The sequence below is a fragment of the Lissotriton helveticus genome, chromosome 9 (assembly GCF_964261635.1).
Source record: "Lissotriton helveticus chromosome 9, aLisHel1.1, whole genome shotgun sequence".
NCBI lineage: Eukaryota > Metazoa > Chordata > Amphibia > Caudata > Salamandridae > Lissotriton > Lissotriton helveticus.
Genome location: NC_136070.1, coordinates 612,354,451 through 612,382,006, shown reverse-complemented (window position 1 = coordinate 612,382,006; position 27,556 = coordinate 612,354,451). Strand labels below are relative to the sequence as shown.

The window sequence follows — 27,556 nt, the reverse complement described above, 5'->3', positions numbered from 1 at the left end:
TACCCCAGCTGAGTGATCAGCCAGTTGTGTCAAATATGGAGGCCAGGCCAGGGGTGGCACAATACGTGCTGCAACCCCTGGTAGGCCTTGGAAGCACCTATGCCCTGGGTACCTGGGTACACTGTTACAGGGGCCAATAAGGTGAACCAGTTCCAATTTCGTAATGCACCTAATGTGAATTGGCATTAATTTAGAGAGAGAACAGCAGGCTGTGGGTCTGATTAGCAGGCCCACAGCCACATTAAGTCATAAACCAGTGAAGCAAAAAGCAAAAATTTGGGGTGACCATAGGATAGCAGACCCTACTCTCCTACACAACCCCTCCCCCCCCCCAAACGCAGGGACATTAGACCAGTTGTGTCTTCATGTTCTAAGTGGAAGTACCTGGAGAGACCATCTGCATTACTATGGTCAGTCCCTGGGCGGTGCTCCACTGTAAAGTCCATCCCCTGTAGGGAAATGGACCACCTGAGCAGTTTGGGGTTTTCACCCTTCATCTGATTAAGCCATAAGAGGGGCTAATGGTCGGTCTGAATCTTGAAGTGAGTGCCAAACAAGTATAGTCTCAACTTCTTCAGGGCCCACACCACAGCAAAGGCCTCCCTCTCAATGGCTGACCAACGTTTCTCTCTGGGGGTCAGCCTTCTGCTAATAAAAGCAATGGGCTGGTCTTGACCATCTACATTAAGTTGTGAAAGCACAGCTCCCACTCCCAACTCAGAAGCATCTGTTTGGACAATGAACTCTCTTGAGTAGTCAGGACTCTTCAGGATAGGTGCAGAGCACATGGCCTTCTTCAGGTCATCAAATGCCTTTTGACAGTATTCTGTCCACTGAACCTTTTTGGGCATCTTCTTGGATGTCAGATCATTAAGAGGAGTCACAATGGACCCATAGTTCTTAACAAACTTCCTGCAGTACCCAGTCAGTCCCAAGAAAGTTCTGACCTGAGTCTGGATAGTTGGAGGGGACCAGTCCTTTATGGTCTGGATCTTACTCTCCAGTGGTTGAACTTGGCCTCCACCTACAAGGTGGCCCAAGTATACAACCTTACTCTGCCCTATCTGGCACTTGGTTGCCTTGATAGTGAGGCCTGCCTTTTGCAGAGCCTCTAGCACTTCCTTCAGGTGGACCAGGTGATCCTCCCAGGTGGAGCTAAAGACAGCAATATCATCCAGATATGCTGCGCAAAAGTCATCCAACCCAGTAAGGACTTGATTCACCAACCTTTGGAAGGTGGCAGGTGCATTTTTCAAACCAAAGGGCATCACCACAAATTGATACTGCCCACCTGGGGTAGAAAATGCTGTCTTGGCTTTAGACTCCTCAGCTAACCTGATTTGCCAGTAGCCAGCTGTCAAGTCAAATGTGCTCAAATACTTGGCAGAAGCCAATTTGTCTATGAGCTCATCTGCCCTTGGAATAGGGTGTGCATCTGTCCTGGTGACAGCATTGAGTCCTCTGTAATCCACACAGAACCTCATCTCTCTCTTCCCATCTTTGGTGTGAGGTTTGGGGACCAGAACCACTGGGCTAGCCCAGGGGCTCTCTGAAGGCTCAATGACACCTAATTCCAGCATCTTTTGCACCTCAGTCTTGATACAATCTCTGACATGGTCAGGTTGCCTGTAAATTTTGTTCTTTACAGGGAGACTATCACCAGAGTCCACTACATGGGTACACCAGTTAGTCTGACTGGGTGTCAGGGAGAACATATGTCGATATGCCTGCAAAACTTGTCTACAGTCATTTTGCTGATGTTCAGTGAGGCTGCCATCTAAGGCCACACCATCAACTGAACCATCCTCAGGGTTCTGAGTCAGCAGGTCTGGGAGAGGGTCACTCTCTTCCTCCTGCCCCTCATCTGTAGCCATGAGCAAGCCCATGTCTGCCCTGTCAACATATGCTTTCAGCCTGTTAACATGGAGCACCCTGTGGGGGCTCCTGGGAGTTCCTAGGTCCACCAAGTAGGTAACCTATCCCTTCTTTTCAATGATAGTATGGGGTCCAGACCATTTGTCTTGGAGTGCTGCTGGGGCCACTGGCTCCAACACCCATACTTTCTGTCCAGGCTGGTACTCAGTCAAGACAGCCTTTTGGTCATGCCAAGCTTTTTGTAATTCTTGGCTAGCCTCAAGGTTTTTGGATGCCTTCTCCATATACTCAGCCATCCTGGAGCGGAGACCTAGTACATAGTTCACTATGTCTTGCTTGGGCTTTTTGAGAGGTAACTCCCATCCTTCCCTCACCAAACACAGGGGTCCTCTTACAGGGTGCCCAAACATTAATTCAATGGGGCTGAAGCCAACCCCCTTTTGTGGGACCTCTCTGTAAGCAAACAGAAGGATGTCCCATCTTCGCCTGAGCTTTTCAGGTAATCCTTTGATCATGCCCTTTAGGGTCTTGTTGAACCTTTCAACAAGCCCATTGCATTGTGGATGATAGGGAGTGGTGAACTTGTAGTTGACACCACATTCCTTCCACATAGCTGTTAAGTATCCTGACATGAAGTTGGCACCTCTATCAGATACTACCTCCTTAGGAAACCCCACTCTGGAGAAAACTCCAAGTAAGGCCTTGGCCACAACAGGAGCTGTTGTGGTCCTAAGTGGAATTGCCTCTGGGTACCTGGTGGCATGGTCCACCACCACCAGTATGAATCTGTGCCCAGATGCTGTAGGGGGATCCATTGGTCCTACAATGTCAATCCCCACTCTTTCAAAGGGTACCCCCACCACAGGTAGTGGTATCAGGGGGGCCTTTGTGGTACCACCTGCTTTGCCACTGGCTTGGCAGGTTACACAGGAGCGACAAAACTCCTTGGTATCTTCTGACATGTGAGGCCAGTGAAAATGACAGACAAGTCTGTCCCAAGTTTTATTCTGGCCTAGGTGTCCTGCTAAGGGAATATCATGGGCCAAGGTAAGAAGGAAGCCCCTAAATTGCAGAGGTATGACCAACCTCCTGGTTGTACCAGGCTTGGGATCTCTACCCTCTGAATAAAGGAGCCCATCATCCCAATATACTTTATGGGTACCTTGAGCATTCCCAGCAGGCTCAGCAGCAGCCTGCTGTCTGAGGGGTTCAAGGGAAGGACAGGTTAACTGAGCCTGCCCCAAGTCTGCCCTAGAAGGTCCCCCTGTCCCCAGAAACTCAACCTGATCAGGTTCAAGCTCTTCAGGGACAGTTCCTTCAGGGGTCTCAAGATCATCTTCCTGTGAAGGCTGATCCTCACTTGTAGGCAGTTGGGAAGGCACAGCCTTTACCCTCCTGTTCTTCTTGGAAGGTACTTGGTCCATTGTTCCAGGATCCAAGACCTGAGGTTCAGAGAGGCACTTTTTGGCCTGTGACCTGGTCACAGCAAGGACATGTGATGATATCCCTAACATCTCTGCATGAGTCCTGTACTCAACTTCTGACCATAGAGAGTTCTCCAGGTCATTCCCCAACAAACATTCTACTGGGAGATCAGCACTAACCACAACTCTTTTTAGGCCAGTTACCCCTCCCCAGGAAAAGTTAACAAGTGCCACACTATGTGTAGTAGTGACATTGCTGGCATTGGTCACCAGGTAATTATCACCTGGTAGGTATTGTCCAGGGTCCACAAAGATAGGTGTCACCATGGTGACACTGGCACATGTGTCCCTGTAAGCTTGAGCCACTTTGTCATTAATCAAAGGCGTCTGCCTGTACTTGCCCAGATTACTGGGACTGGCAGTAGTGGACAAATCAATCTCCACATCACAGATCAGGACAGCCTGTGTAGGGGTTCTGACTAGGCCAGCATCTCCCTCAGTTCCCAAGGTGATACCAACTACCCCCTTAGTCAGTGGACCAACACTGCTAACTGTACTTTTGGGTGCAGGTGCCTTAGGGGCTGCAGTGTTGGGGGCTCCACCCTTTTTACACTCACTGGTCCAGTGAGAGGTGTTTTTACATGTACTACACCAGGGTTTTCTTTGACCTTCTTTCATCTTCTTCTTGGAAGTTTGGGACCCACCCTCAGTATTAGTTTGGGGCCCTGTTGAAGACTTCTGGTCTTTAGCTTTCTGCTCCCCACCCTTCTGGTCTGTTTTCTTTTGGTCACCACCCTGGTTCTGGTTCTGGTTCTTTTGATTAACTCTGGTTCTAACCCATTTGTCTGCCCTCTTTCCCAATTCTTGGGGAGAGGTTAGATCTGAGTCAACCAAATGTTGATGCAACTGCTGGTTCTGACAGTTATTTAAAATCTGTTCTCTCATCAGTAAATTGTACAATCCTTCATAGTCTGTAACTTTACTTCCCAGCAACCAGCCCTCCAGAGCCTTAGTGGCACATTCAACAAATTCAGACCAGTCCTGAGTCTGTGTCTTCTGGGTGTCTCTGAACATTAACCTGTACTGTTCAGTGGTTAAGCCTAACCCATCAATCAGAGCACTCTTCAGGACCAGGTAGTTTCTAGAATCCCCATCACTAACTGTGAGGAGTCTGTCTCGGCCTCTACCTTCAAAGGAGAGCCATAAGATTGCTGCCCACTGCTCCTGAGGGATCTGCTGTACTCTGCAGGCTCTCTCAAGTGCAGTCATCCATTTGTGGATGTCATCCCCACTCTTGTAAGGGGGCACAATCTTACTCAGGTTACTATTGTCATAGGACCTGTCTTTATCCTTTTGGATATTGCTGCCACCAGTGGATCCTAATCCACTCTCTCTAGGCTGTCTTGCTCTAGCAAGCTTCTCTTTGGCCAGGGCAACTTCTAATTCTTGCTTCTGGATCCTAAGTTCAGCCTCTCTCATTTTGGCCTCATGTTCCCTTCTCTGAGGGCTAGACAGCTCCCTTCTGGAGTGTCCATGAGAACCCCTAGAAGCTTGGGAGGCATTGGACTCACCTGAGTGATTCATTCTCCTCCTTTGCTCCTGGTTAAGCCCACTTGGGGGTCTGAATGGGTTGGACCCACTTTCTGTCCCAAATGTGCTTACGTTAGCCAGGTTAAGCCTGCTGACTAGCACCTGACTATTTCTCTCATCATCAGACCCACTTTCCTCCTCCTCCTCCTCTTCTTCCTCATCCTCTGGCTGAGTATCTCCAGTGACCTGGTCTTCCTCATCTATCTGGATGACAGGGGCAGGGGTGTCAGTGCTGTCAGTAGAACTTAAGTATACTAGTCTTGTTTTAGTGTACCTATCAGGTACCTGTATGATCTTTCAAATGATACTCTCCAAAGATTGTAATGGTAAAACAACAGCAAGCTCAAATCCCAATCTGCTGCTCACCAATGTGAGATGTTGGCCTGGTATATGATGCTCACTAGTTCTAGTGATCACCTTGTACCATGCCAAGCAACCCTTATGGTGGAGGTTGTAAAGTCAACCTTATAGACAAGCTATCCTAGGGGTAGCATGGACTAAGCAGTCTTAGGCTAAACTCTGTAAAGGCATGTGAAGCAAGCTGTTTTACCATACACAATCCCCTTGAATACCAAATGAAAGGACACCACACAGATATACATTGAAAATATATATAGATTTATTTCTACAAATATCCCCTATACTCTTTATGAGCACAGAAGCAAATGCGTTAAAACAAAACACAGTTTAAATATACAAAAGTTGCCCTATATGGATGAGCCTAGGGGCCACCTAAACCATATACTAAAATAGTGGTATAAGAACCACTATGGGGAAAGAAAAGAGGCCTAGGGCCTGGGGAATCGCTGGAGCTGTTCGGGACTAGCAGTGAAGAAGTCGGGAAAGGCCCGCGGGACTCGGGTGCAGTGCTTAAAGTGCACGCATGCACCAATGTTAAGTCAATGGTGCGTAAAAGTTACAAAGTTAGTGTTTAAGGAACCTTCCGATGGACCTACAAGGATAAAACTTTAGACACAGGCACTAGAGGTGTATACCAGTGTGGGAACACCGACGTTGCTGAGTTACCTCACCCACAGGAAGCGGGTGCACAGGTGCGAAGTAGTGTCGGGTTTCGTCACGCAGGTCGATGGTGCTTGGAGCTGAAGATGCTGCAGGCGGGTCGTCGAGGAGAGTTCCGGTGGATCCAAGGGTGGATCTGAAGAGTTGAAGACCTGAAAGCAGAGGGGACAATGTTCAAAGTCACTAGCTAGTGACTACCGTGGAACCAGGATGGAACCAGGCAATGTCGGGTGCAAACAGGTGAAGAGGTGCAGCTTGTCTCCGCAGCCACGTGGACACGAAGAGGTCAAGGACGTCCAGGAGTCGATCACGAGCTGTCCCACAAAGGCTCTAGCTGATGGCGGTGTCGGCAACTTGATTGGAGCAAACAGACCTTGGCTAATGCAAGCCACGCAGGAAGTGGAAAAAGCTTAACACTCAGACCAGCAAGGTCAGAGCGAGTGCTCCTTTTCAGGGGAGCAAGGGCCAGTCTGGAGCAACCAGACCAGCGGTGCAAGTCGTAGTTTTCGTCGCCAAGATGGCCACTAGCTGAGTGGCAAGTGACCGGGATGGCGCGTCGAGTGGCAAAGTGCAAAAGGGCCCCACGCAGATCGTGGAGATGCTGGGGGGCTGATCTTCGGTGCAAATGCTGCTCGGTGTCGAGGCTTCTCAAACCCCAAAGCACAGCGTCGAGGGTGCCTTAGGTGCTGTGCAGTCAGCTTTTCGAGGGTCTTCCGAGATGTCCGGTCCCACGTCTCTCGGTGCCTCTACGGGTCCCTTCTTTGCAGGGACTGTGGATCGGGCTCTGAGATGTCTGGGAGTCTGGGTCTCGTCGGGCTCTGGGCTCGGGCTCCGGCAGGAGGCGGCGGCAAAGCAGACGTCAAGTTGCTGGTTGGTGCCTGTTTTCACAGGGTGGTCACTCCTTGGCCACAAGGGAGATTCTCTTCAGTCTTCTGTGCAGCAGAATGTCGAAGTCTAGTCTTCTTCTTAGTTTCTAGTCGAGTTCAGGATGATCTGAAGTCTTGGGACACAACTCCTACTCTTATTCAAATTCTAGGGGCCGGATTACCTGCTAGGTCCCTCCTCTGGGTGGGACCAGGAAGGGGGGTGGTTACACCCCCTTTCCTTTGTCCAGTTTCGCGCCAGGACTGGGGCTGGAGAGCCCCAGGACCGGTTTGAACTGGCCTATGCACAGGGACACCTTGTGTGCCCCAGGCATGTCTGATTCTATTCAGCCCTGTCCTATCCAATACAGAAAACCCTGTCTGGGGTGGTGCTAGCACCTGCCAAGGCAGGAAACCCTTTGTCCAAGCCTCCCTCGCTGGAAGGACTCCCAGCAGCAGGAGGTTAGACTTGTGTCTGTGGTGGCAGCATCCATTTTGTGATGCTGAGGCTCTGTTTGACTTTAACCGGGGTTCAGGTTAGGTACATGTCGTGTCCCTCTAGAAGGGTGGAATGCTACCCCCGTCGCCAGAACTGGCGAGGGGATAGTATTCCAATTCGTATGACACCTTACTCGACATGTTTTGATAAAGCCAAACTAAAGATAGCATTTAACCGCGAGGTTCATAATGCACTTAAGAGTATATGGTATGGCAGTATCATGAAAAAGCTAAAGGACATGGTTCCGAAAGCTGCAGACGGGCTCAGCTCATGCCAGAGCACCATCTCACATATTTCCAAGCACTCTGCCTCCAGGATTGATGAGGCCTTCCATAGGAGTGGCTGATAGGAACATATGTGTCCATTTTGGGTTAGGTATAGGCATACTACACCTAAGTAAGGGGTGATTACACCGACTTACCCCAGCTGAGTGATCAGCCAGTTGTGTCAAATATGGAGGCCAGGCCAGGGGTGGCACAATACGTGCTGCAGCCCCTGGTAGGCCTTGGAAGCACCTATTACCTGGGTACACTGTTACAGGGGCCAATAAGGTGAACCAGTTCCAATTTCGTAATGCACCTAATGTGCATTGGCATTAATTTAGAGAGAGAACAGCAGGCTGTGGGTCTGATTAGCAGGCCCACAGCCACAATAAGTCATAAACCAGTGAAGCAAAAAGCAAAAATTTGGGGTGACCATAGGATAGCAGACCCTACTCTCCTACAACACACACAGAGACACACACACAGAGCCACACACAGGCCCCCCCCCACACACACACAGAGCCACACACACACACACACACAGAGCCACACACACACATCCCGAGCCACATACACCCACGCAGAGCCACATACACACCCAGAGCCACATACACACACAGGAGAGCAAGCACAGCGAGGGGGCAGGGAAGCAAGCACAGCGAGGGGGCAGGGGAGCAAGCACAGCCAGGAGGCAGGGGAGCAAGCACAGCGAGGGTGCAGGGAAGCAAGCACAGCGAGGTGGCAGGGAAGCAAGCACAGCGAGGGGGCAGGGGAACCAGGGGGGAGGGGAGCAAGCACAGCCAGGGGAGCAAGCACAGCCAGGGGGCAGGGGAGCAAGCACAGCGAGGGGGCAGGGGAGCAAGCACAGCCAGGGGGCAGGGAAGCAAGCACAGCGAGGGGGCATGGAAGCAAGCACAGCCAGGGGGCAGGGAAGCAAGCACAGCCAGGGGACAGGGAAGCAAGCACAGCCAGGGGGTAGGGAAGCAAGCACAGCCAGGGGGCAGGGAAGCAAGCACAGCCAGGGGCAGGGAAGCAAGCACAGCCAGGGGGCAGGGGAGCAAGCACAGCCAGGGGGCAGGGGAGCAAGCACAGCTGCACTGGTACTGTAGGGGCTCTGTGTCAGTGCTGGAGTACAACCTCTGAGGCCTGCACTGGTGCAGGAGGGACTCTGTGTCAGAGTTGGAGTACAACCTCTGAGCCCTGCACTGGTGCTGGGGGAGGGGCTGGTGTCGTAGCTGTTGTATAACCTCCCTGAATCCTGTATACTGTTGGGGTGAGGGGTAGTATCAAAGCTGCAGTATAACCTCACTTGAAGCCCGTACTGGTGCTGGGGTTCATTGTCAGAGCTTGGGGTGCTCTGACAATGCTGACCTGTGCTAGATTGGTATGTCAGAGGTGTGTTAGAAGTATGCATAGCTGCATCAGGGGTCAGTGCACGTGCTGGGGATAAGGTCTCTGTGGCCTACACGAATGCTGCAGTGGGTCAGCGTCCGAGCTGGGGTGTGAGGCCTGCACTGCTTGTACGAGACTCCCCGCAGGGGTTGAGTTGGGCATGTGGACAGAATGGCCTCTTGAGACTGTATGGCCTCTTTAAGGCTTTAACTGGTGCAGAAGCTGTGGAACGAGACCCCTCTCTTTCCAGATTTTGCTAAACTCCTTGTGATCCATTGAGTGTGTGGGGGTAGTGACACAGACCACTGTGACCCCCATCCTTCCCCCCACACCAACACAGAGCACGAATCAGAGTATAGATTATAAGTGACTGACAACATATCTGCAGAGATTTGAATGGCATGGCCCACATATGCCCCTGCATATTAATAGTGTCAATCAACATATTTGTAGAGCGCGCTACTCACCCGCTAGGGTCTCAAGGCGCTGGGAGGGGGGGATCCGATACTGCTCGAATAGCCAGGTCTTGAGTTGTTTCCTGAAGGAGAGGTGGTCCTGGGTCAGCCGTAGGTGGGTGTTCGGGAAGAGATGCTACGAGGTATGCATAACGCCTGATGTATGTACACCCAAGTCCCTGTCACATTCCTTGATGACATTCCACAGAGCCAACTCACTCCTTCGCTTAGGTCGCCCTTCGCTGTCTGCCCCTAGCCCGCCCCCTATCCGAGAGACCTGCAGAACAATCGAGTTCGGCTGAGCCTCGTAGCCCCACAATGAGGGGGTCTTTACCTGGTCTATGGGCAGCTGCACAGTGTTGCTGATGGGCTGCAGGAGCGTGGACCGGGTGGTGGTCGTCACCATGGTGATAATCCCTCCGTTGCGGGAGGCGGCTGAAGGATGCAGGAGAAGACGACGAGGATGCTTCGGTCGGTGGCCGGTACTCCCCCGGCCTCCGTTTTAGCAAAGAAGGCGATCTGTAATTAGGCGCAGCAATCACCCAGCAGACTCCCTTCAAAAACTACCAAGAAAATCCAAAACAATAGCAACAGACATTTAAAAATATATCCACCCGGCAAGGAGGTTTCAAAGAATGGGAAAAGAGAACGAAAAAAAAAGAAAAAAAGTTGCGCTGGAGGTGACATCAGAGGGCGACGTGCTCACTTCATGCTGGTCCCCGAATGGAAGGGTCGAATCGCCCGTGCAGAGCGCTCCATGGAGCTGGCGAGTCCCTGGGGGCGGGGGTGAGCCGCGACTACAGGAGCTCGCGAGGCACATTTCCAGGAAAGACAATTGCGATTCTCCTATTAACATGACCAGAGAATCTGGATTTCATTAAAGACACGGAGGCTGACATTATGCATTATCCTTTAATAAGCAACTCACACAGCCGCACTACATCATAAAGGATAACATTCTAGAATAAACAACAAAGGATGTAACCAAGAGATGATCTGCCTCTTTTAAAAGAATCGCAGCAGGAAGAACTCCAAAACTGAGAGATCCGGGAAAGGAGCGAACTTCATAGGTTGAGAGAACAGGAAGCTTGAAGAACAACGTGGAAGAAATTTCAGCATGTCCAAGGTCAGCCGGTCAAACGGAATTGTCTGAAAAAAAGAGATGGATAAGAACCAAGAGCCTGAGAGCTATCATGTCACATAGGCATAACAATAGATAAAGAACAGTTAAAGCAATCAATAAGGTCATGAACAAAATATCAAAATCCCAAAGGTTGTAAAAGGGAGGAGGGGGGGATAATGTCAGCCTCCGTGTTTTAATGAAATCCAGATTCTCTGGTCATGTTAATAGGAGAATCGCAATTTCATTACAAGACCGGAGGCTACATTATGCATGTTCGTAGCCCCGAAGGACAACATCAGACATATGCTCGATAGGCTTGCAATAATGACGAGCAAAGGTATTAGCATTTGACCAGTCAGCAGCTTTCAAGATATCATCCAACTTACCACCTGACCAGAAGGATTTACTGGCCATAGCTCCTCTAACAGAATGTGCCTGAAACTTAGAAAGGTCGATACCAGCAAGTTCCATGGTAGATTTGACCCATCTAGCTATGGAGGTGGAAGAAACAGGTTTAAAAGGTTTCACAAAAGAAACTAAAAGTTGATTTACATCATTAGGGCGTAGGAGAGACATCCTAGCGTCATATTCTTTCATACAAGCAACCACACAAAGTTTAGGAAAACTATCAAAGCGAGGATAGAAAATAAAATCTGACATGGTTTTAGTTCTTCTTAAAAGTTCAAACTTGACCCCAAACATATCATAACATCTATTTGAGATGTCTAAACTCCTGATGTCGGATACTTTCCTACAAGAGATTAAACATAAAAGCGTGGCGAGCTTAAAGGAGAGGAACTTTCTATTAAGGGAAGAGTTGTCGGGCCAAGAACAAAAGAGGTCTAAAATAGACTTGACGTCCCAAATGGTCTGGTATTTTGGTCTAGGGGGTCTTCTCAGTCTTATACTCTTGAGGACCCTGCAAATAATAGGATTTTTACCTACCGACTTACCGTTGACAGGAGAATGACCAGCAGAAATTGCGGACCTGAATCAATTAATAGAGCGATAGGAGAGGCCTCTATCGAATTGTTCGACCAGGAAATTTACGACATTCACGACAGGAGTCTCCACGGGATCCAAACTCCTCTCCAGGCACCATTGAAACCATTTCTTCCAAATGTTGTTGTATCTAAGGTGTGTTCCGGGGGCCCAGGATTCTCCGAGGAGAGAGAGAGCTGTTGACGAAAGTCCAGACAGCTCGTTAGATTGCCTGACACCTTCCAGGCAAGAAGGTTCAAATTCCCCTCGAGAATAAGGTGATGATCTTCGCCGTCTGCGTTTGAGACCAGACCTGGGGAGGCTGGGATCAGGAAGGGAATGTCGCACGCTAGTTCCAGGGCTGTCGGGAACCACGCTTGGGACGGCCAGAAGGGAGTTATTAGGATCAGAAGGCATTGTTCCAATCTGACCTTCTGAAGAACCCTCTGAATCATGGCGAAAGGAGGGAAGGCATAACCCAGGAAGTGGGACCATGGTTGGAGAAACGCGTTCACGGCAAGAGCGCCCGGGTCCGGCATCCAACTGAAATAGTTGGGGAGTTGGAAGGTAAGCCTGCTGGCAAATAGGTCCACGTCCATGGGACCCCAAAAGTGGGAAAGGGAATTGAAAACGTTCACATCGAGTTTCCAGTCCGAGAAGTCTATGAGGAATCTCGAATTCCAGTCTGCGGAAATATTCGATTTCCCGGGAAGATACTCCGCCCTGAGGGAAATCTTGTGTTCCATACAGAACATCCAAAGTTTCCTGGCAAGGTCGGAGAGATCTGCGGACCTTGTCCCACCAAGACGATTGATATAGGCCACCGCGGAGATGTTGTCCATTTTCAGAACAACAGATCTCCCTTGGATGGAATGTTTGAAGCTCATAAGGGCATATAGCCCGGCCGTCAACTCCAAAAAATTTATGTGTTGAGAGGATTCCGACAGGGTCCAGACCCCGCCGGTGTTCTGGTCTCCCAAGCGAGCACCCCAGCCATGAAGGCTGGCATCTGACTCTAGGACAAAGTCCGGGGATGAGCCGAAGATAGCTTTGCCGTTCCAGGCATCTAAGTTCTCCAGCCACCAAAAGAGCTCTGCCCTGGCATCTGGGTCTAGAGATACAAGGTCCCCATACCACAGGCCCGAATTGAGGGCTTTCCTTTTTATTCTCTGAAGCGCGCGGTAGTTCAGGGGACCAGGAAAAATAGCCTGGATAGAAGAAGAAAGGAGCCCAAGAAGTCTGGCTAGTTCGCGGAGAGTCAAGGAGTCTTGTTTCAGCACTGATCTGATCTCCTTCTGTATCTTGGCAATCTTCTTGGCAGGGAGAAGGAGGAGGCATTTCAGGGTGTCGAGAGTGAAGCCGAGGAATTCTATGATTTTGCAGGGAGAGAGAATGGACTTCTCTCTGTTGATGATGAATCCCAGGCTCTCTATTAAGTTCATGGAGGTTTCTAGATCTCTTAGGAGGTCTGAGTGGGACTGGGACATGATAAGAATATCGTCCAGGTAAATGATGAGGCAGATACCCCTCTCTCTTAGGATTGTAACAACGCACTTCATGATCTTGGTGAAACACCAAGGGGCAGAGGAGAGGCCGAAGGGAAGAGCTTGGAACTGGTAGAGACGTTCCTTCCAAGCAAACTGAAGGAACGGCTGATGATCCTTGTGCATAGGGATGGTGAAGTAGGCGTCTTTCAGGTCTAACTTGACCAGCCAGTCTCCCTCGAGAAGGAGATCCCTGAGGAGGTGAATGCCCTCCATTTTGAAGTGACGATAGACTAAGAACTTGTTGACCTCTCGGAGGTTTATGACGGGTCTCCAACCCTTGTCCTTTTTCTGAACAAGAAAAAGTGTGCTTATGAACCTCGCGTCGGACCAAGGAACTTCCACAATTGCGTCTTTTCTGAGCATGAAGATGATTTCTTCCTCCACGATCAATTGTTGATCTTCCGGAAGGGCAAAGGGTCTGGGTAGATGAGATTGGAAGGGAATCTGAAAGAAATCTATCCTGAAGCCCAAGACGGTTTCCAGAACCCATGGGTCTTAGGTAATAGAGTCCCAAACGTGATAAAACTGTTTTAATCTGCCCCCCACTACGGGGGGGAAAGAAGAAAGGGGAGTAAGGGGAGTAGTACTTACTTGTAGAGTTGGTGGTGTTGGGGGTGCCTCGACCTCTTGAGCCACGGTTTCTCGGACCTCTTCCTCTCTGGGGGAAGAAGGGTTGTCTCGGGGGGTAGAAGCCCCTTGTTGTTCCTCTGAAGGATGAGTAGGGTCGTTGGTTGCCTCGGCCGGAAGAGCGACCCCTTCTACCGGCCTGGCCAAAAAGGTTGTTGTTGAACACCCGCCTCAGGTTACTTTGGGCTCTGTCGAGGGCAGTGAAGGTGGAAACGTATTTGCCAATTTCTTTGATAATGTCTTCTCCAAAGAGGAGGCCCTTGGGGTTCTGGGAGGGCTCTTTTTCAGCCATATCACCTAATTTAGGGTCAATCTTGTTCAAAATGGACCTTCTTCGTTCAATATTTAAGCTCGAGTTGGCATTGCCAAGGAGGACGATGGCCCTCTGGCTCCATCCTTGGACAAGATCAGTATTTAAGGGTGTGGAGGAGAGGTGGGATTGCTCGGCCATATCAAGGATCCTAACAAGGGGTCCCAAGACGTCCAGGAGGCGGTCTTGGCAGCCTTTAAGGGCTCTCTCCAATCCTTTTCTGGGGTCTCGCCCTAGTTTAAACAAGAATTTGATAAGACTAGGATCTAGGTTGGGGGTTTGACAAACCCTCTCATCGATGGTAGGTCTGGGGGATTCAGACCTCATAGTATTCCTGGTGTTTCTGTCTAAAAGGTTTCTCAACCAACGAGTAACGAATTTAGAAACATGATCCTGCGGGAACCATTTAGAACTGTTGGGGTGAGAGATGTTCAGGGGAGAGAACATCTCCTCTCCGACAGGATTCAGAATAATATTCTTAGAGGAGGGTTCCGGGTCAGGTTGGGAGTTAAAATCATGGTGGACCTCATCCAGGTCGAAGACGAATTCGTCTGAAAGGTCTTTGGAGGCATTATCATCAAAGGAGGATGAGGAGGAGTCAAGACCAACATTCTTCCTTTTTTCGTTAGCACTATCCCAAAGTGTGTCGCGAGGGACACCATACACATTTGTGCCGCCATGGGCACCGATCAAGGTAGTGTCCCGAGAGACATCAGGTTCAAGTGGGGCGCGATGGCCACCCATCCAAAGCGAGGTGCTAAGACATCCTATACTGTGAGAGGCGCTAGGGCCCACAGTGCTTTCGCAATGTTTGGTCTTTTTGGGTCTCTTACCGTGTAGGGGAGGATCCTGAGGATCACACGGTCTTTTGGAGAGCATGACTTCTTTAAGAGAAGACATCATACATGACTTAATTTCCTGCTGAAGGAATTTTTTGAGGGAGTTGTCAAGGGGGGCCGGTGAACTAGCAGTGGCGTCATCGGAATCCATGTCAGACATGGTGTAGTTGGGTCAGAAGAGGATATTAGCAGGTAGAGTAAGCAACTTCTCCTCTTTATCTCCTCCTTCCTCTATCACCTCCTCTTTTTTTTTTTTTTTTTGGTATTATTATTTTTTTTTTTTTTTGTTTTTGGTTTATAAGGGGTAAATCTATTTATGAGGGACCTGTAAATCTAATTAGGGAATATATCACAGGGTAAAGGGGCGTGTAAGCATGTAAAGGCAGTTAAACCGGTTTTAGTACAGTTAATCCGGCTTTAGTATATGCTAAAAGGGCCTTGGGGTAGGTTTATAGCGTTTTGGCAGCTAAGCGCAATGTGTGAAAGTCTCTCCGGCGGCTGGAGCGGAGCAACTGGCAAAATTGCCGAGGAGTGCTCGAGCTCAGCCGCCGGGGAGAGGAAAGTCGCTTGGGAGGAAAGGCACGCAACGCGGGCGTTGCTAAGGTGCCTTCCTCCAAGCGGCGCTTGCTCCGGGAAACCGGAAAAAAGAAGCAAAGGAGTCGGAAAGGCGAAGGCGCCGTGAATGTAAGGAGACGGGTGAGAGGCGGGCAGCGAAGGGAACGCTGCGGGGTCAGACAGGGGAAGGGTGCGAGGGAGAGCGAAGGACGACCAAAAATTGGAAGTCCATAGAGGGGGGGTGGGGGAGGGGAGAACCAGCGCCACCCCGGGGATAACGAATACGTCCCTGGAAGGGAGAGGCAAGGCGCAATAGGTACTATTAGAAACTACTATTAGCAATTCGACATTTTCATAACATACCCTCAACACAGCATGAAAAAGGCATCAGATAAAAGATATAAGCACAAAATAGCTTTTAAAATACAAGGAAATTGCCATAAAATAGCGTATAAAGTAAATTCGCAAAATCCTTCTGCTATATGTTTAGCATATATTTGAGATATTCAGCGTTTGCTTTGTTCTTATCGAAGACTCGCAAAAAATCAGCCATAAGAACTATATTGTCGACAACCTTTAAAATGGTCGTGGAATTGTCGTTCTTTATTTTTCTCTGCTCTGATACAAATCTAGCTCAGTTCCATCCCACTGTCAACTCTCAGCCCGCCTGCTTCCATCATCCCACTACCAAATATATTCACGCATATTTTAATTTCCCATCGGTGTTTTTTTTTTTTTTTACGTAACACTTTATTTACATCTACTAATTTTACACAGCATTTGCCTACAACCCGGAGGCCGGCTGCCAAATGTTTGATACTTTTAGAGAAAATACAATTCCATCTAGCCGCCCACTTATGATGTAACGTAAATTTAACGATCTTATAGCAGATAACCAGACAAAACTTATGGATAATCTAAGTCCATCTTACTTATTTATGTTAAAATCATAACTCAACTTATGACTCGATAGATTCAATAGGCATCATACACTTTAGCACTCCCAGTTCTAGACTCTACAACGGCAAGCTAATCTCAGCACTTCTTTTGCGTCTCACAGTCTTTAGGGCCCCTTCTGATCAGCTAAGCTCTAATCCCACCCTCGTGTTGCCACCCTACCAGTGCCGCTATCCCACAAAATTAGTCATCTAATCCACATCTTCTTCATCTTCTGAGCTATCTACGTCCTCCTCTGGTAGCGGTTCACATAGATCCCCCTGATATCGATTCCATGGCAGCCAGACTCCATTCCACTTACGAGGATTGGCCCTCTGTTTGTATACTGCACGCTCAAGCACCAGTAGCATATCCATATTTCTACACCATTGCGTCCGGGTCGGTGCTTCCGCGATCCCCATTTCTGCGCTATATCCCGTTTAGCCACCATAATACCTATAGTGGCCCATTGCTGTCCCTGGCGCGTCAGGTCATTCGGCCCCCATGCATTCAGCAGGCATACTCATGGATCTGGTGTAATGGAGACATTCAGAGTCTGTGAAATAGTGCGCAATATCTGTCGCCAGTAGTCAGCTATTATCGGGCACTCCCACAGTGTATCCAGCAGCGTACCCTCTTCTCCACAGCCCCTGAGACAAAATGGATGTTCTGCCCTGTGGAATTTATGTAAGGTGGTCCTTGTGTAGTAGACCCTGTGCAGTATCTTAAACTGCACCAGCCGAAATCGCGCTGAGATACCGGCCTCCCTAGGGGAAGCCATCGCAGCGTTCCAGTCCGCCTCGTCCATCTCCGCTATCTCGCTCTCCCATTTTTCCCTCAGTTTCTGCATGGGGTCCGGTAGGTTGTTCAGTAGTTTCCGGTATGTGAGGGAAGTGGCCCTAGTTTGCATGTAGTCTGTGAGGAGGCGGTCTTCCAGCGGAGAAGATTCTGGGACCATTGTACCCGTTTCTATCGCTGTCATCAATGCATGTCTTATTTGGATGTAACGGTAGGTCTCATTGGGCCCCAGGTTATATTGTTGTTGTAGATACTCAAAGGAGACCACTCCCTCTCTCTTCCACATGTCCCCCACCGTGGAGATGCCGATGTTATCCCACTGTGTGAATCCTTTACTGTGTCGCAATTGACCCAATGCCTTGGTGTCCCACAGTGGTGTAAGTTTCGTTATGACACCCTCCCACTTTAATTTCGCCTGCGCCTTGTGCCACAGTGCCACCGTGTGCTTAGTGGGGCCCGTAAGTTTCGATGCTAGCCTCTTGTTATACAGCGGGGCCAATAAGCTATGTGTGCCCAGCTGCGCCCTATCCGCAAGATAGGCCGGGTCGTCCTGTGGGACATGCAGCCACTGGTTTATCACCTTGAGGTGTGCCGCCCAATAGTACAAGTGTACGTTCAGCAGGGCTATCCCGCCGTCGTACCAGTCGCTGACAAGCTTCATGTGTGCCACACGAGCCGGGCGGTCCCCCCATAACAGTTCAGCCACCACCGCCGTCATCCATCGGTGTTTTTTTGTTTGTTTGTTTTCTGCTTACTTGCCGACATGTGCAACAAATAAGGGACAAAAGTAAAGAAGTGATTTACCTGGAGTGGCAGCAGGGCTGTTCCTGCCAACAACAACCCCCCTAAAAAAAATGGCTGCTGCAAAGCTAAAAAAAATTCCGATTCGGGGGCGTGTTTTTGGGTGAATGACGGATGATGTCACAGGTAGAAAGAACCTTAAAAACACGCCCCCGAATTGGAAAAAGACGGGGCTTGAACCGAGTGATGCCCCTCTCCTCCAGTGGCTGGCCTCCGTTTAGGAAGCCAGCCAATGGAGAAGAGGGGCGGGTTCCAAGCCCCCTCTAAGAAACATAAAATCTTCGTCTCCGCCCACTGCTACGCAGTGCGACGGTCCTCGACCTAAAAAGTTGAGGCTCTCCCAAGTCTATTTTTAGGTCGAGCTGGAGTGCATCCGATAGGATGCTCCAGTTCGACAACTTTAGTCAGCCGTCTGGGGGAATTAGGGACAAGAGGGTGTTACGAGCTTTTCCTTTTGGATTTGGGTGCGCGAACGCGCACGTCCAGCCCCGCGCCGCGCCGTGCACATCCCCGGCTCCGATTTCTTGAAGTTGGCACAGGCACACATGCGCGCGCATATACACACAAGACAGACAGACACTCGCTCGCTCACACACACACCCTCCCCCCCCCACAGTCATCGACCTCTTTTAAACACACACGCATACACACACGCATACACACAGACTCCAAGACACATACACACACGCACGCTTACACACATACAGAGCCGCCCGCCGCAGCTCTTAGTGCAAATGGCGCCTTCCTCACTCACCTGCTTCCTTGGTGCGGCGGCTCTCCTCTCATCGGCAGCTGCAGGGCTCGTCTATGCCGGTTACCACGGGCTCTCCCTCACTCGTGGAAGGCGCCGGCAGCAGGACTCTTCCTCCCTCCTTCTCAGGGCAAGTGCACCGGGGCGCAGGGTAGGCTCCTGCCTGCTCCGGTGCTCAAAACAGCAGCGGCTCTTCCGTGGGAGGCGGGGTAGGCTCCCGCCCTCCTACTTCCGGTTTCCGGTTGTCCCGCCCGGCCTGCCTGACTTCCTGGTCGCAGGCCGGCGGCAATGTTCGGTTTGTCCCGGGCTGCGGCGGTGATGCGGGGGGACACACAAGGGGTAGGCTCCCTCCAGAATTTAATTATAAAGCGAGGTGACACTCGCTACAAGTGGAAATACGCCGCAATTTGGGGCAAATGCCGGGTGGGCACCGGCTTGGAGCACCACGCGCTTCTATCGCTGAAGGTTGGTAGGTTGGGGAAGAAGTGCCTGGGGCGTCCTTTAAACAAGCATTTGCAATGCAATAGGTCTCACTTTTGCGAGAGTTTAAGCTATTAGCATTGTAAATGACAATGCCTTTTATTTATGTTTTAAAAGCAAAAACATAAATAAAAGGCATTGCCATTTACAATGCCAATAGCTCTAACTTTAATAATGCGAGACCTATTGCATTGCAAATGCTTGTTTCAATATTGTGAGCTTTTAGTAAGAAGCACGCCACAGGCGGTGTGCTGCGCTGTTTACCAAAATCTTACAATATTAAAAAAATAGACTTCGGCGAGCTGCACATTTCTTTTTTTCTTTCTCACGGCTCGCCGAAGTCTATTTTTTCAATATTGTAATCTTTTAGTAAGCAGCACGTCACTGGCGGTGTGCTGCTCTGCTTACCAAAATCTTACAATATGGAAAAAATAGACTTCGGCGAGCCATATCTTTCTTTTAATCGGCACAGCTCACAGCAGCTGATTCCTCCACCCACTTCGCTCCCTCTCTTCCACTGCAACAGGAAGCAATGCAATAGGTCTCGTATTTGCGAGAGTTTAAGGTATTGGCCTTGTAAATAACAATGCTTTTTATTTATCTGTTTAAAAACAAACACATGAATAAAATGCATGGTCATTTACAATGCCAATACCTTAAACTCTCACAAATGCGAGACCTATTACAGGGAGGATGCACTGGAGGTGGCACGAAAGCAACACAGAAGTAATGGGTGGGGGAAGCAATAGGGAGAATCAGACCGGCAAGCGTAAGAGGGAGGGGGCGGGTAGAAGCAGTTGGGCAACAAAGAGAAACAGGGAGTGTAGGGAGAGAGACTTACATGAGAGAGATGGCTTGAAAACACATTCACTTTATTGAAGTCTCTCCCATGCCCTCCATTTCAGTTCTCCATTTTCTGAGTCTCATCTCTTCTCCTTATTTGTCTCTCTTCCACTTGTATTCCAACCTTCAGGTGTACCACTCCTTACATTCTATGATTCATGAGACCTGCATTTAATAGAAAGTTCTATAAGTAGATTAATAAAAACAACTTGTGGTTTCATAATATGTCCAGAAGTAAAACATGCATTTGAAGTCAAAGCTCCCTTTTGCCGAAATAGCGCTGGAGGCAAATTTATATACATAATGTGGCATTATTAGCAATACTTGAATGCAGTATTGTTTTAGAAAAAGATTTTGTAAGCCTTGTGTCATAAAGAAAAAAACTTTCTGGGGAGATATGATCCACATTTAACACTTCTTTACGGTATAACACACCATGCCGTAAAGTACAGACTGCGTAAAAAAAAAGTGATGTTTCAGCAGGCGTGATTTCACAGCGGGAACTGGGGCATCGGAAGCAAAAGTGATGTAAGGCTGGTTAGCAGCACGTAAAGTGACGCTAACCACCCTAGCGTCACTTTTCAGTATGTCAAGCACCAAACACGTTAAAAAATGACTTTTTGTAGGAAAAGAAAGTGCCACACCACACAGAAGGCAGCCATGGGGGGTGGGGGGGAGCAGCAGCCAGTACAAGCACCAGTCAGGATGGCCAGACAGCCTCCCAGGGGAAGAAGCAGAGGAAGTGCAATTTCAGTGAGGAGGAGAATGACATCTTGATCACTGAGGTGACAGAGCACCAGCATCAGCTCTTTGTCACCTCAAAATTGCCATTAGGAAAGAAAGAGGCCATTTAGCAGTCCAAACTGGCCAAGATTAACAGCGTGGGAGAAGCAAAGAGGACAGTCAGGGACTGTACGGACTCTTGCATGACTATAAGTGTAGTTCTGCCCAGGATGATTTGGCATGGCAGTGGTTGCGGTGAGATACAGCCACCCACTGTGGAACTTTGGTAATTTTTAGGAGTTGGGCAGTTACCTACTAAAGGAACACTGATGTTAAAACTGCACATACCAGTGTGCAATGCGTCCACGCGTCCACAGGGTGGGACAAGTGAATCATTTAATTATCACCTGTTGAGCTGCCTTCCTTACAAGTCATCGCTGTGAACAAGGGCGGATGGATGCCCGAAACGCGTTGGAAATCGATAACAAGAACCTGCTGCACCTACCTAACTGATGTGCGATGCTGCCTGGCAGAACAATGCAATTTTTCACAAAAGCGTTGGGGCCTCCAAGTGTTGGGTGTTTTCGTTTGGAATATTGGTGGCCTGCCTAGGTCGCGGAGAGCCCACCCTGAGGACTAACAGGTCCGGCGCCGCGACGAGTACGGCTCCAAAGGAGCCTTGTGTAGTTCTGCCCATGATGACTTGGCATGGCAGCGGTTGCGGTGAGATACAGCTATCCACTGTGGAACTTTGGTAATTTGTAGGTGTTGTGCCGTTACCTACTAAAGGAACACTGATGTTAAAACTGCAAATACCAGCGTGCTATGCATACACACGCCCGCGGGGCGGGACAAGTGAATCATTTAATTATCACCTGTTGAGCTGCCTTCCTTACTAGTCATCGCTGTGAACAAGGGCAGATGGACGCCAGAAACACGTCGGAAATCGTATTTGCTATGTCCAAATCGACCAGGCACAGCTCAAGATAGATTTTATTAATGTTTTGCATGAGTAAAGTACAGGTACAGAAAAGATATAAAGAAGAAAGAAAAACAAGTTACTGTGGGGGTAACATAAAAGGCAATTCAAATGAATACTATAGTTTACGGTAGGGAGAAAATTGGCTTGTGTCATAGTAAGTGTGTGTAGTTGTAGACATGTGTTTTTTTAATGGTGTTTGTACGGAGGATTACGAGGAGTTGACTGGTAGGTGGCCATAGCAAGAAGGTTACCCCTGCTGATCGTATGGTGTATGATGGGAAAGAGAGGAAATGAAAGAGAAAGTGATACAAAGACAATATGCCAGGCAGGAGGAGAGTTCGGTGTGGGAGTGGAGGGATGTTTAGGGGTGGAGAGTGTCAGGGACAAAGGAGGATGTGGGTAGGAGGAGGGAGAAGGGATTGGCAGATAGGCAGATACTATAGGTATGTATTCTGAATAAAGGTTTCTAACTTGGACCAAATATTATCTTTTTTACTTGAGTTTGGTTTTAGAAATGTGTTTAAGGAGTTGTCAGCCTCTCTGGTGAATTGTATCCATTTCCAGCAGACATGTGGGCATGGTTTTCAAAGGTCTTTCCATTTGGATAGAATAACTTTGAAACCAGTTGGTACAAGAATATCCCAAAGAAGGTAGTCTTCTTTGTTTAACTTATAGTGCGCGTCAGGGAGAAGGATACCCAGGGAAACAGAGGCTAGAGTTGGTGTCCATGTGAAGTTCAGAATTTGTGATATGGTTTTACCTATTTCAGCACCGAAGTTTTTGAGTAGGTGCATTCTAGTAGCCTATAACAGAGATCTCCCTGTCCTTTCTCGCAGCTCGAGCATGTGTCAGAATTACAAAGGACTAGTTAAAAAAGTTTAGCAGGGGTCCAGTGGGTCATATGCGCCACCCAGTATCTACTCTGAGCTAAGGCAAGTGTGATTTTGTAGAGGTAAGGTTCGCCCAGATGTGTGGCCAGTTCAATGGAGTGGCTGTAGGGTTGTTAGTGTCAGAGGATTGATTCCCATGTGTTTTGTACTGGTTTCGTTAGTGCAGAGCTGGTGGGTGATAGAAGGGAGTAAAGTTTACAGGCTAAGTGGCCCCCTTTGGAGTATGATTGCAGAGTAGTCAGCAGGGTCAGCAATCACTGGAGTTTTATGCATTGAGGTAATAACTTAATTTTAAAAAAGTGATAGAAGTCTAAGTCATTTAAGTCAAATGTAGCTTTGAATTGAGAGAAGGGCATAGTATTGCGGGGGTACCTAGGTCTGCTATATATAGTATGTTCTTTTGTGCCCAGTTCTCTAAGAGTAACGTTTTGCCATCTATTTTCAGGTGATCGTTATGCCATAATGAGGCCAGAGTGGAGTATTGCTTTTTATTTGGGAGTTTGTTGTCAATTTTGCAGAGGGCTTGTGCTGTACATGTGAGGATGCTTCTTGAGTGTTCTGCTATTATTTTCTTAGTAGTTATAAGAGAGAAGTGTTCTGCTAGCACCTTTTTAATTTTGATCCACAAGAGGGACATGATGTTCGAGTGAGGGAACCAGAGGCTACCTTGTTTAGCTAGGAATGCGTGCTGGTATCTTCTGTAGTCCGGCAAGTTTAGACCACCCAGTGATTTGGGCAGTCTTAGTTTCTTTAAGGGAATTCTGTTTTTTTTGGATTGCCGTAAGAATTTGGTCGCAATTGCGTTTGGGTAGCAGATGCTACCAATCTACATGCCCCTTTACGGCAATTCAGGCTCGTCCAGGCACCCTGATCCCCAGAAACGGTTCTTAGATGACCTTAAAATGGCCAAATTAGCTCCCCGTCGGACGGATGGCAATTGGCGAAGGAATTACTCATCTGACAAGACAGACATTTATCAAAGCCCATCTTAAACTATACAAAAACTCTATTCGACAAGCCTTTTCTACGAAAATCATAAATTCAACTAATAATTACAAGGATATATTTGCTATTGTGTCTGAACTATTAAAACAAACTATTGCTGATCAACACTTACCCAATAACTATTGTCCCATTTCATTGCTCCCCTACCTGGCTATGGTTTTGGAAACACATGTTGCCAAATGTCTGTGTACCTTCTTGGAAGAAAGCCATTTTCTTGATTCCCATCAAACAGGCTTCCGCCCAGCTCATTCCACCAAAGCAGTGATCTTGGCAGTATTGGATGAATTGTAGGAAGAGGTTGATAGAGGTGCCACACAGGCACTGGTGTTCCTTGACCTATCCACAGCATTCAACACGGTCTTCGGTAAACCTTTGGTAGACCGTGTCAGAGCTGCGGGAATACAGGTTATGGCGCGGAATTGGTTCAATTTACCTCAGGGGTCCACCTTGTCCCTCCATCTGTTTAATCATTATATACATCCCTTAGTGCCCACTCTAAGGAAAATGAAAGTGAGAGTTTTTAATTCTGCAAATGAAATGCAAATTCTTTTTGCTATTGATAGTTCTGCTGACTCCAAAATGGTCTTTCAAAATACACTGCTATTCAGCCGTGACTGGATGAATGGCAATCAACTTAAATTAAATTCAGACAAGACGGAGATTGTCCCGACTGGAGGCACACAAAACTTCCGTAATTCCAATCTGTGGCCAACTGAAATGGGCACTCCCCCTCAACGAAAGAACTCAGTAAACATTTTTTGGACTCCTTGTTGATAACAAACTGCCAATGAAGCCTCAAGTTGGGGCAGTAGTATCATCCTGTTTCCTTCAGCTCAGGATGATTAGGAAGATTGGTCAGACCAGCTGGCCTCCTGAGGATCCAGGGACAAAAAGGACAAGATGAGCATCTTTACAGATGAACCAGCAAAATATTGGAAACTGGGACCAGTGCCGAAGGCTCAGCTGCTCTATTCAGCCAGGTCTATCTCCCACTGCTATCTATGTCCTGGTACTGGAAACTGCCCCTTGCAGTTTAGTGTATATTAAAATGACCAGGAGGAAGAGCTTGAGCACAGTCTGCTGATACAGTTTTTTCTGGTGCAAGATTGGCCTCTGATGGCTCCTTTGGGAGATGCTAAAAGTAACATTGACTTTAACATCCCTATTGTTTTCAAACAACATTATTTTACAATTTAGCCCAAAACTCATTATTCTAAAACGTTTAATCTATTTTTTGTCATTTTGATCTTCTTTCATTCATGAAAGTTTTCTTATTTTTTCCTAAACTGGTTTTGGAATATGACCAATTGGTTTCTTACCTTTTATTTTGTTTTGCTGTTTACATACTTTGCTAAAATTTCAGATAAAAATCATGTTGCTTTGTACAATGGCTACTAGAATTAAGGCCAGATGTTCACACTGAAACTGTATATACCTAGCAAGCCACTGGATTACATACACATAATCCAGGATCTCATACCCATGAGTTCCGAGTCCTCTTGAACAGTGAGCAATGTTGCATTTTTCCGTATCCAAGTAAAGACCACAGCTTTAATTTAGTCTGGGATTCACAAGTGCACCAATTATGATGCCTCTACACCAGAGAGGAATGAGGCCTTTAGGCTCACCAAAGGGAATAAGATGTTCCTCATCATGTAAGCACCCCTGGGGCTATGGAGAGTATAATCAACATAAAATTCAAGTAAGTGTATAATGATACCAGTATTGGCCTGGAGTTCGAGGGCTAAAGTGAAGGATGCTAGATAAGGCTAATTGTGATACCAAACACAATGTATTCTATTGTATCCCTATTAGGCTGTAACCAGCTTTGAGCCATTCAGGATATAATTTGTCTAGTTCATGATATTAGTGTAATAGGACGATTTGAGTATTGTGAACCAAATGATAATAACATGCGCCTTAAATTAAAATCAGGGCACGTATGCACATCGAAAATACACTGGGAGAAAAGTGCACTCTATGTAAACCACAAGGAACCATACAAGCGAGGTAGAATGTTTCACACATACAAAGGGTCCAAATGTGAGTTTTGCTTACAGGCACCTAAAAAAAAGACCGTATTGACCCCTTGGGTCTGCTAATAGTTTCAGACATGTAGCCAACACACTGAAGTTAACCATGTTAGGCCATGAGCTAAGACTCCAAATGTAGGCCATTGATAACACTCGGGGAATGGGTTATAACATGACTTTTTTGAAAGGTATGGATGCCAAGTGATGGAAAATATGTGATTGCAAGTCATCACTCTTTGCTTTTTGTCTGATATTATTGGATTAGCAACCATCCAATAATTAGCAACCATAGCTGAAAAAATAATGGGTTTCATATTTTTGATAAATAGCATACAAATTCCTCATAATATGTGGAAAAGTAAATCTAATCCCACCAGATTGGTTACATTCAATATTATTTAAAAATAATTATGATTATTAATTGTAATAATAGCAATATGGTCCTTAAAATAATATCAATAAAACTTCATTGTGTTCCTCATATATTGATATAGAATATATGCATAATTTTCACTTACAATTTAAAATAGTAATAGTTGTTACATCTTACATAGAAAATGTATGTCCTGAGGTGACATAAACACAATGTTATCATTCACATTTGTTGTTCTCGTCATCTTCTTCTTAATAGGTGTCATCATTCTCTGCGTCTGTTTTGATTTTCACAGGCAGGAAGTCTGCACATGTCAGTGCACTTGAGGTCATTTAGACAGCAGGGACATGTTGGCAGTTTGCAGTTCCTAATGCAGTTGCAAGCTAGTAGATCTAACCTAAGGGGCTGGCTGCCCCTCCATCCAGTCCACTACCAGTTGCTCTGCTCCCTCATGTTTTTCCAACTTCTAACCTCTCCGAATTGAACTAGGTGTCTGTGGATCATTTAGATGACACCTTTTGCGTATAGCAGCTAAATAATGTGCAGGTTCTGCATGATTCTTCAGACAATCCCTGCAAGGTGGAAGTTGATGACTGTCTATCTCACCCTCCTTTGCGCAGAATTGGTGATATTTCAAGCAATTCACGTCATGAACCAGTAGATTGTGGTGCATACAGCAAGCACGAGAATTGCTCCAAAAGCTCCAATTAGTTCTTCAGAGAGATCCCATTTGTCTCCGAGCTGCGAAAATGTTTCCTGTGTATGTCTGTAGGCAGACAGGATTTTTTAATTCACTTACTTTTCCTTTTCCCACAAATGCGTTTACTGTGTCACATCTGGTAAATGTATGAAGACCTATCATAGCTCGATAAACACTTTCACCAGGAGTTGAAGCTATTTTCCCAAAGACAATGACTTGAATGCATATTTTAGTACCACATTTCAGGAACAATTTAGTCATGATCCTGTCATGGAATCCCAAACACATAGTAAACAGACTCCTGCACTTCCAGTGGTAAAATACGAGTGGCTTACCACATTTCTCGCAATGTCTAATAGTGGAATGTGATTCCTTACTTTAGCTGCCTCTAACAAAGTTTTCCATGATGAGTAGTCCTGTGTGCTTCTCAGTGTAATTCCATGTTGGACATTTAACCATAAATGAATTATACACTGGGGATGAGAGGGACACGGTTTGCTTGTTTCAGTCTTCTTCATGATGCTGCACGGTCATTTACCACCAGCTATGGAAGAAAATAATTAAAACATTTATACATTTTACTTGGTGTACTTAATATAATCATATTTATGATTATAAATGTATATAATCACATTTACTATAAGTGTCATTTTTTATAATACAATTCACAGTAATAAAAATTATGAAAATATTTCCATTTACATCAAGGTATCTTGGAGGTGGAGTAGTAACACACAAAAGGCAAAGAGTTATGGCTTGCTATCACATATTTTCCATCTCTAGGCATCCATAACTTGCAAATAAATCATGTAGTACCCATCCCCCTAAGTGATACCGATAACATGGTTGACTCATGGCCTATGTAAAAAAATGCTGAG

The 27,556-nt window shown here is 47.4% G+C and overlaps 1 long non-coding RNA gene across 1 annotated transcript; it reads right to left on the bottom strand.

Annotated features, from left to right (window-relative positions):
* Positions 1–10,350: 10,350 nt before the first annotated feature.
* Positions 10,351–27,213, bottom strand: LOC144782873 (uncharacterized). The gene is made up of 3 exons (XR_013601294.1): positions 27,056–27,213; positions 19,971–20,137; positions 10,351–10,530 (listed from the first exon to the last, which is right to left on the bottom strand). It is a non-coding gene; the product is annotated as an uncharacterized LOC144782873 (long non-coding RNA).
* Positions 27,214–27,556: the final 343 nt, after the last annotated feature.